Below are 9,870 nucleotides of genomic sequence, written 5' to 3'. Positions count from 1 at the left end.
TAGCCGCCGGGTTCATCAGGCCATGCAGGTACGCTGAATGGATCTCCAGTATCGTACCTGTAGAGAAAAAGGACGGCCGATGGCGTGTGGCCATAGATTTCCGAGATCTCAACAGAGCCACTCCAAAGGATGAATATCGAATGCCTGTGGCAGAAACATTGATCAATGCAGCTGCTGGCCACAAGGTGTTAAGCTTCATGGATGGCAATGCCGGCTAAAACCAAATCTTCATGGCTCTAGAAGATATACACAAGACTGCATTCAGAGTACCAGGATCGGTGGGCTTGTTTGAATATGTGGTCGTGACTTTTGGGCTGAAGGATGCCGGTGCAACATACCAACGAGCCATGAATTACATTTTTCATGATCTGATCGGCAAGTTGGTGGAAATTTAAATCGACGACGTGGTGGTTAAGTCTGTCTCCATGGAAGGACACTTGGATGATTTGCGACGCATCCTAGACCGAACTCGAAAATTCGGGCTGAGAATGAATCCAAAGAAGTGTGCCTTTGGTGTGACGGCCGGTCAGTTCCTAGGTTTTTTGGTTCATGAACGAGGAATTGAGATCGGCCTGAAAAGTCAGGAGGCGGTACGTACCATGCAGCCGCCTACCACGAAGAAGGAACTCCAACGTCTTATCGGCAAGATCAACTTCGTCCGACGGTTCATCTCTAATCTGTCAGGACGAATCGAGCCGTTCATGGCGTCGGTGAAGATCAAATCTGATGACGAGTTTCACTGGGGGGCAGAACAGCAGCGAGCGTTTGACGAGATTAAGCGGTATCTAACAACACCGCCTGTGCTAGTTCCACCTCAGCAAGATAGGCCGTTCTATATCTACTTATCAGTAGCTGACACGTCCATTGCTTCAGTGGTGGTGCAACTCTATGAGGGTGTTGAAAAGGTTGTTTTCTACCTCAGCAGAAGGATGTTGGATGCAGAGACAAGGTACCCTGAGGTCGAGAAGTTATGCCTCTGCCCATTCTTCACCTGCACCAAGCTTCATCACATTCTTTTGACGGCAAAAATCATCATCATATGCAAGTCAGACGTTGTCAAGCACATGCTGTCGGCTCCTGTTTTGAAAGGCCGACTTGGTAAGTGGATGTTTGCGTTATCGGAATTCGATCGCCGGTATCAGCCTGCGAAAGCAGTCAAGGGACAAGCGTTGGCCGATCTGATAGCTGAACGGATCAGCACTAATATAGCAGCACTATCTGTACGTGCATGGGCTATGTTCTTCGATGGATCGGCTTGTGACGATGGTTCTGGCATCGGCATTCTGCTCGTGTCGCCTCGGGGGGCAACATATTCCTTCTCCATCAGGCTATCTATACCTTGCACCAACAATGTCGCTGAGTACGAGGCGATACGCAAGGGAATGGAGTTGCTTTTGGAAGCCGGGGCAGAAGCGGTGGAACTTTTTGGAGACTCGAAGTTGGTGATCTCCCAGCTCACGGATGAATACAAGTGCGAGAGTGAGTCACTCTTCCCATATTGGATGGAATGCCGCGAGCTGATGGCAAAATTTCGGTACATCAACTTCAATTGGGTCCCAAGATCTCAAAATACCGAGGCCAACGACCTCGCACAGATGGCGTCAGGCTACAAGGACATACCAGACGGGTCAGACGTTTAGGTGCAGTTCCTGGAACAGGATGACTGGAGAGCCGATATCTTCAATTAGTTGAAGGATTCGGCTCGGGGGGCACCTAAACGGATAAGGTACAAGGCCATGAAATATGTCCTTATAGGAGATGACATGTTCTACAGGACGTTGGAAGGGTTATTACTCAAATGCCTGGGACCAACTGAGTCTAATCGGCTCTTACATGAGGTGCATGAAGGCGCTTGTGGAACTCACCAATCGGCTCATAAGATGAAGTGGCTGATTAGGCGATCAGGGTTTTACTGGCCCACCATGCTTGAGGACTACTTCAACTACTACAAAGGGTGCCAAGCGTGTCAGATGTTCGGGAAGATTCAGATGGTACCCGCATCAGCAATGAATCCCATCATCAAGCCTTGGCCATTTCGAGGTTGGGGCATGGATATGATCGGCAAAATCCATCCTGCGTCGAGCAAAGGCCACGAGTGGATTCTGGCCATTACAGATTACTTCACCAAATGGGTGGAGGCCGTCCCTATGAAGAAGGTAAAATCAGAAGATGTTATCAAATTTGTGAAAGAACACGTCATTCATAGGTTCGGGATTCCCCAAACCATCACGACCGATGGAGGTTCGGTCTTCATTTCTAAAGAATTCAGAAAATTCTACGATGAAATGGGAATTAAGCTGATCCGATCATCTCCATACTATGCTCAAGCCAACAGGCAAGCTGAAGCGTCCAATCAGAGCCTGATCAAGCTGATTAAGAGGAAGATTGACGAGAACCCTAGGGTTTGGCATGAAACATTGTCAGAAGCTTTGTGGGCCTATCGCATGTCATGTCATGGAGCTATAAAAACTTCGCCATACCAACTCGTCTATGGGCAGGAAGCCGTATTGCCTTGGGAAATTACGGCTGGATCGAGACGTGTCACGTTTCAGAATGATCTAACAGCTGAGGAATATGCAGCCCTGATGAGTGATACTATTGAGGATGCAACGGAACTTAGACTTTGGTCCTTGGAGAAGATTAAAGAGAACAAAGCCAGGGTGGCTCGCGCATACAATAAGAAGGTGAGACCAAAGGAGTTTCAAGTTGGTGATCTAGTATGGGAAGCCGTCTTGCCATTAGGAACCAAGGATAAAGCATATGGCAAATGGTCTCCTAATTGGCACGGTCCATACAAAGTCGATCAGGTATTGAAGGGCAATGCATACATGCTCGAGCAGCTGAACGGTGTTAAATTCCCAGTGGCCGTCAATGGTCAACACCTCAAGAAATATTTCCCAAGCATGTGGGACGATGGACAGTGAAACATGGGGGCCGATGTATAAAATCGGCCAGTAAAAAAATATTTTATATGCAAATCACAGCCGATGCATGAACATCGACTTTAGAAAAATGTGTGCATACAAGTACAGCCGATGCAAAGACATCGACTTCAGAAAAAAAGCCGATGCATAGTCATCGACTCTAGAAGAACAAGCTCGATTGAGCAGGTTAACAGATCGGTTTCAAGCCAGAGTCCATGGCATTTGAGATGATTCTCTCATTGGATTTGCTGAGGAGTTGAATCTGCGCGTTTGAGATTGGAGGATGGCGTGGACACGGATTGGATCTGTTTGACCGTGTGAATAGGCAACTGGTTTGGCCTTAAAGCGTGTTTATGGTACAAGCCGATGCCCTGCCATCGGCTCTTTGTGCATTGACCTCGTTCGGCAATCGGCAAAATTGACGAGAAAGCAAAATTAATAGAGGAATATTTTCTTCATTAATAAAGGAGGTTTCTTACAAAGAAAGAGCCGATTGTTCAAGGGAGGAAGAACAAAAGAGAGGTCCATTGACCAATCTGCTACTACTACTAGATCTATACTAGTAGATCCTACTCTACGGGCCGTCGCTGCCCTCGTCGTCGCCATCGGAGCTCTCGTCGGCGCTGCTGCCGGCGGGCTCCTCGTCGCTGCTCCAATGGCCCTCATTGGGGACCTCCTCCTCTTCATCATCATCGTCGTCGTCGTCATCTGACCCGGCGCGGAAGCGCTTCGCCGGCGGGTAGTCCTCGAGGGAGTCGTCGTCGTCTTCTTCCTCCTCTTCCTCGGAGGAAGTGTAGTCGTCCCAGGAGAACGAGTCGTCCTCGCTCTCCGATTCCAGTTCCCCATCGGCGAGGAACTGGAGTTCTTCGTCTCCGCTGGTCAAGGACTTGTCGTCCTCGGACCAGACGGAGGAGGCGTGGTCATCCTGGTCCCACTCCTCTGGGGCGCGCTCGTCGTACGCCGCCATTGGATCCCACTCCGGCGTGGGTTCGCGGGAGGAGGAGGAGGAGGAGGAGGAGAAGGATTGGGAGGAGAGATCCGACGAGGCGGAGGAGGAAGAGGAGGAAGACATTGCTACTGAGATGGGGGTTTCTTGGTGCCGATGGCTAGAACATAGCAAGGGGATGAAGTGGCGAACTGCTCGGAGCGGTTAAATAAAAGGGGATATAGTGGAAATTCAATGCCACAGCAGTTTCCGAGGAAGTGGTGCCCAAAGAAAAAAAACAACTGTCAAATCACGCGGAGAAGTTGAGAAGGCAAGGCATCATGATGAAGGATACTGCGGTGGTTTGCCCTGCCACGACGTGACCCAACGAAGAAAAAGCAGAGTGGTTTTGGAATTATCATTTCCAAAACCAGGGGGGCATGTGTTATCACCAGAATTTGACCAGATCAGAGGTGGGCCATGATTAAAGATGGGCTTGAAGAATATACACGGAAGACATACATGAATCGGCCTTGTACACGAAGTTTGGGCTAGTTTACCCGTGTATCTGTAAATATAGTAGGATACGTGTCGGTTAGGTAGATTTTGGCTCGTACACGGTTGGGATTATTCCCACGTTAGAAAGTCTGCGGACTATAAATATATATCTAGGGTTATTGAGAAAGACAACAATCACGTTCACAACAAACCAATCTAGGCGCATCGCCAACCCCTCGTTTCGAGGGTTTCTTCCGGGTAAGCATCATGCTGCCTAGATGGCATCTTGCGATCTAGGCAATATACGTTTATTCGTTGTTCATGCGTTGCTCGTGCTGAAGCCTTGTTGATGGCGAGCAACGTAGTTATCATAGATGTGTTAGGGTTAGCATTGCTTTACCACGATATATGCTTTGCTCCATGCTATCCCTAGACATCTAGCCACCCTTGCGCCGATCTGAGGTGCAAGGGTGGCACCTTGCTTGATCCGTGTTTAGTAGATCCGATCTGTTATGATTGCTCCTTGTTCTTCAAGGATTAGTTTAATATCTGTATAGTTAGGCCTTGCAAACGGGTTGAAGGATCCAGTAGCACGTAGGGTTTAGTTTGCTAGCCCTAGATAAGATGTTCCGGGAATCAACTCCATGTTGGTTTTTAGGCCTTATCTAGGGCTGGTTTATTATCATCTTGCGTGGTCGCTGTGCTCAATCACGTGTAGGATGTTCCGATTATGCGGTGAAAACCCTAAATCGTCGTAGGTCGTTTTAGCTTTATATTGATCAAGCAGGACCACCATGTGATCGTAGACCTCATACGAATCATGGGTTGATCGGCTCATTGAGCCGATTCACAGGACAACCTGAGAGCCGATCGAGGCTCGTATTTAATGTTTACGTGTATGCCATGCAGGAAACTAAGCGAAGCAGATCATCACCTTCCTGACCAGGTATAGGTCAGGTGGCACGCCCTTGCACCAGCATCGGGACGTGCGTGCCGGAGCTTTGCGGGCCGTCGCTCGAGGGACCAGGACCAGCCGCAGTTCTGGGAGCCTCCCGGCTCTACATGTTGCCCGTCGCTACTCGCCGGTGGGTTTCGGACGCCAACAATAATAAATTACTTTTTATAAGGAATCCACAGATGTTTTATTTGCATTTTCTGAATTAATTTGGTGCCCAAATGCTTTACAAATAAAAGAAAACAGAAAATAAAAAAACAAAACAAAACAAAAAAAGGAACCGGCCCAACTGGACCAACTCGGCCCAATCCGGCCAACCAGCCTGTCCATGCGAGGCTCTGGTCTTCTTCCACCTCTCCACGACTTCTCCACATACAGAGCACGTACTCCATGGCAGTTAATCTTCATCCTCTCCTTTTACCCATTGTAGTGCTTCTTTCTCTTAGACCCCAACACAAAATTCGCTCAGAATTCAATGGAGGTCGCATTAAGAGAATTAGTTTCCTACATAGGTGCCACAATCTCTCGAACCGACGTCATGCACCGAATGCCAATCCATGGCACTCATTTCCCGATCTTCCTCCTCAGTTCATCTCAATACGAACCAAAAGAAGCACCGTGCGTCCTTCGTTATTCTCCACCACTTTCGTTCACAAAGTTTCTCCTGATGAGCTTTGTACAGCCCCACACCGACCATGCCAACATCCTCCTAATTTGCGAGTTCATCATGAGATCCCGTCTTCCACGATGACCACCTTGACATTTTCTCCCTGCAGTACGCCCTCCTTAACGTGGCCTACCTCCTGGACATTCCCGTGCGTCAAATAGATGTTGTTGGTCGCGCCGCCGCTCCGCCGGCCGTGGCGATGCCATTGTCGATTCCGCCGAGTGCAAAGGGACTAAGGCCCTGTTTCTTTTGCCTTTCATCTTCTATAGATTGGGAGCAACTATTCTGATAGAAACATCATTCGATTGTGCAGCGTAAGATCCTCCACGTCGACAACCGAGTTGATTTCCATACCGTTCGTACCCGTTGCGCTGATTTTCGCCAGTCATCTGAAGCTTACCTGAGCGCACAAAGGAAGAAGTATACCCTGCCGAGCCGAGAGGAGTATGAACTCTGAAGCCTAGCCATGCATGTCACGAACGTCGCGGAAGAACTAACCATCGCCACGCCCATATCGGTGCGAGTCTGTGACTAGCTGATTCTCGTACGGTATGTATTCTCGTATGAGATGCAGGTGCTATTTTCATCTTCCTCCCTTATCCTCTCTCTAACAAGCAAACAATCTGTATTGTACAGTACAACCTAGACTATCTGAACCAAACCATGCCTTGTCACATATTTTATTTCACCATCACGACATGTTGGTTCCGATCGATCGATCGATCCGTTGGCTAGCTCCGTACATGTCTAGAACTTCAAAAATTCAGAACTACAGATCTACCAGTTCGTTTTACATGATTCTTCTTACGAGGTTAGATTCGTAATTAAATTATCTACAACTTTCGTGTAAAAAAAAATTCTATCCGAGAAATTTATCTAACAACTTTTTAGATGAATTTATTTAAAGATTGTGAAATGTTTAATCATGTACAAGTTATAGAAAAACAATTACACGTCCAAAATTAGCAAATAAGATAGCCCTGGATTCATAAAAATGATTAGAACACAATTATAAAATAAAATTTCACTTTTGATAAAGTTTCAAAATATTCAAATTTGAATATGCGAATTTGAGTGATTTTGACCTAATCCAAAGTCTAGAAATCTAAAGGAAATGATTCTTTTTGCAAATGGATCATGTCAATGTCCTCTATCCAATAGCATCACTGCCCAACAATATTTGAAACAATTTGCAAATATTCAAATTCAAAGACGAGAATTTGAGTATTTGCGACATGAAATAAAATCCTTAAATCATTTCCAAAATGATTCCTTTTGCCATTGGCTATTTTTTTTTTAGCAAACCAGTAACACCAATTCCCAAGCTACTTCAAATATTTTTTGAAATTATTCAAATTCAAACATGAGGATTTGAGTATTTTAATTATAGATGCATTTGTTTAATTTTTCTAAACAAGATTCATCCTTGCAAAGGTGAAGCCCTTAGACAAGCCCATCTATCAAAATCATTTAGACACATTCATCATGTTCCATGAACACATATGACCAAACCATATTATCCTAGTATTCAGATTACAATTGAGATTTTTTGAGTAAAGTGTGATATGTCCTATTTTAGACTTTCACCTTACTCCGGTGAGGTCGAGAAACCCTACCAAATATCCCATGTGTTGAACCCTTGTTATACATTAGGATACTTGAACCCAATCCCAATATCTATCATGCCTAACCAACCTCAATTAGACCATTAACCTAAATGAAATTATTCAACTTACAAATGAGTAATTTGAGTAATTCCACATATCATTAGTTCATACCCAAGCCTATGTGCACTCATACTATTTTAGTAAGTGTTGTCACACTCTACTAAATAATATTTTGAGTTAAGCTATTTAAGACTCATGTGATTTTATCACATGGATCATTCCAGTTACCCATTCTTGTGTAGCAAACAACTCTTGACCATAGTTCTTTGTCAACCTTTTCCTTATAAGCATTTGGCTTAGATAATATTTATTTCTTTCTAAGTATTTGACTTGGCCATTCCATCTCCCAAAAAGACATATCTTCCAAGTCATGTCTCATGCCATATCTTCTTTATCCGATGACTAAAATAAAATGAATAACAACTTGTTGTTTGCCTTTCGTGATTCTGTTGTGGTTGGAATGTGTGTTTATATTGTGCTATCTTTTTTATCTTATAGTTTGTACGGAGAGGCACGTGTTTTAATTGAGAGAGGTGATCTTATTTTGATTACCAAAAATTCAAGTGACATTCAAATCTCACTTTATTTTATACTATGAATTAGAGCTTTGAGTAGTATGCATGATAGGATTTTGATTTGAAAAGTAAAGTATATGATATGCTTAGTAATCCTAGTATTGTGTAGCTACCCTCAAACATGTACTAGGATTTTTATCTTGCTTCGCAATATCAAATGCCAATGTTGTTTCATTACTTTGGTTGTTGATGTTTGAAAAATTGAAAATTAACAACCGTAATGAAACACTTTGGTGGAATAAAATTGAAAGGTGGTGTCAAGTTGAGTGGCTACTCAGGACCACATACCTGACTGTCAACCCAGGATTGTGTGGTGGTTTTCACATGAGGGTTCACTTAAGTTGAGTGGCTACTCAGGACCACATACCTGACTGTCAACCCAATATTGTGTGGTGGTTTTCACCTGACGGTTCACTTGTGGTTAACCACCCAGGAACAAAGAGATTATTATATCTTCCAAGTTTAGTTAGATTCCAATGCAGCCTTATAGCATTATGGGCTCTGCCAGGATTAATTAGGCTATGAGGCTTCAACATGTTGCCAGACATTCAGATGTGGCCAAAGGGGAACGGGTCTGGCTGGTGTGGTTGAATTCTCCTTCTGAAAGATATTGTTTCATTCTTCTCTCTGGGTAGAATGGGTCTTAAGGTGAAAGTGCACAACCTCTCGAGAGTTAAAAACTAAGATCTTAGTCGTGTCCCCGGCTATGGACAATTTAAGCTCCTAGACAGTGAATGTACTGACAAATCTCCTCACCTTTTCTGAATGAAATAAAATTTGTTTAGGCGGCTCGGGTCTATACCGATAATTTAGAATTCCAATTCAAATATTAGCTGAAGGAATGAAAAATAATTACATCGTTAAGCGTCTAGGTACTGAAAGAACATTTCCCGCCCTTTTGGGTTTTGTGTTTTTGATGTCAACACTAGGTACATATTTATGTGTGTTGATGTAGACAGGTACAAGTTACCAAGATATATGTTGGATCGGTGAATTGGTATGGCTGTTCTGAAGCTCTGCAGGTTTTTTGTTTCTGGCGGAAGTTCCGGCCCCAAAGAAAGGAAGTTCCGCCTGCTATGTTAAGCAGTAGCCTCTCAGCGCAGTTCTGTGTTCAGCTGTTTTTCCCTGACCGAAAGTTCCGGTGGAGTTGGCCGGAAGTTCCGGTCAGCGGAACTTCCGCCCAACTTCCGGACAAGTTCCGGAATTCTGGAATTGGGGCTCTGTGATGTCCAGTATGGTTTTCGCCAAATTCTGGAAATTGGCCGGAACTTCCGGTCACTGGAAGTTCCGCCCCAACATCTTTTGATCTGCTCATCTGTCGAAGGCGGAAGTTCCGGCCCTCTTGGCCGGTACTTCCGGTGCAAGCCGGAACTTCCGGCCCTCCTGGCCGGAACTTCCGGTGTAAGTGGATTTCGCCCCCAACGGTCAGATCTGAGAGCTCCAATCATATAAATAGCTTTCTTCTCCAAAGGGACATGTTGCTCAATCATTGCAAGAAAAATCTGCCAAGCTTCACCACCATTAGAGCCACCTCAAGAACACAAGATTTGCAAGATCTCCTTCCTCCCCCAACCAAATCTCTTGATCTTTGGAGATTCGAAGGAGAAGACACCGATCTACATCCTCACCGAAGCGTTTTTCATTTCCCCCTCTCTTGTT

The sequence above is a fragment of the Lolium perenne genome, chromosome 3 (assembly GCF_019359855.2).
Source record: "Lolium perenne isolate Kyuss_39 chromosome 3, Kyuss_2.0, whole genome shotgun sequence".
NCBI lineage: Eukaryota > Viridiplantae > Streptophyta > Magnoliopsida > Poales > Poaceae > Lolium > Lolium perenne.
The sequence above is the reverse complement of the archived record's forward strand: the minus strand, read 5'-3'. Positions refer to the sequence as shown.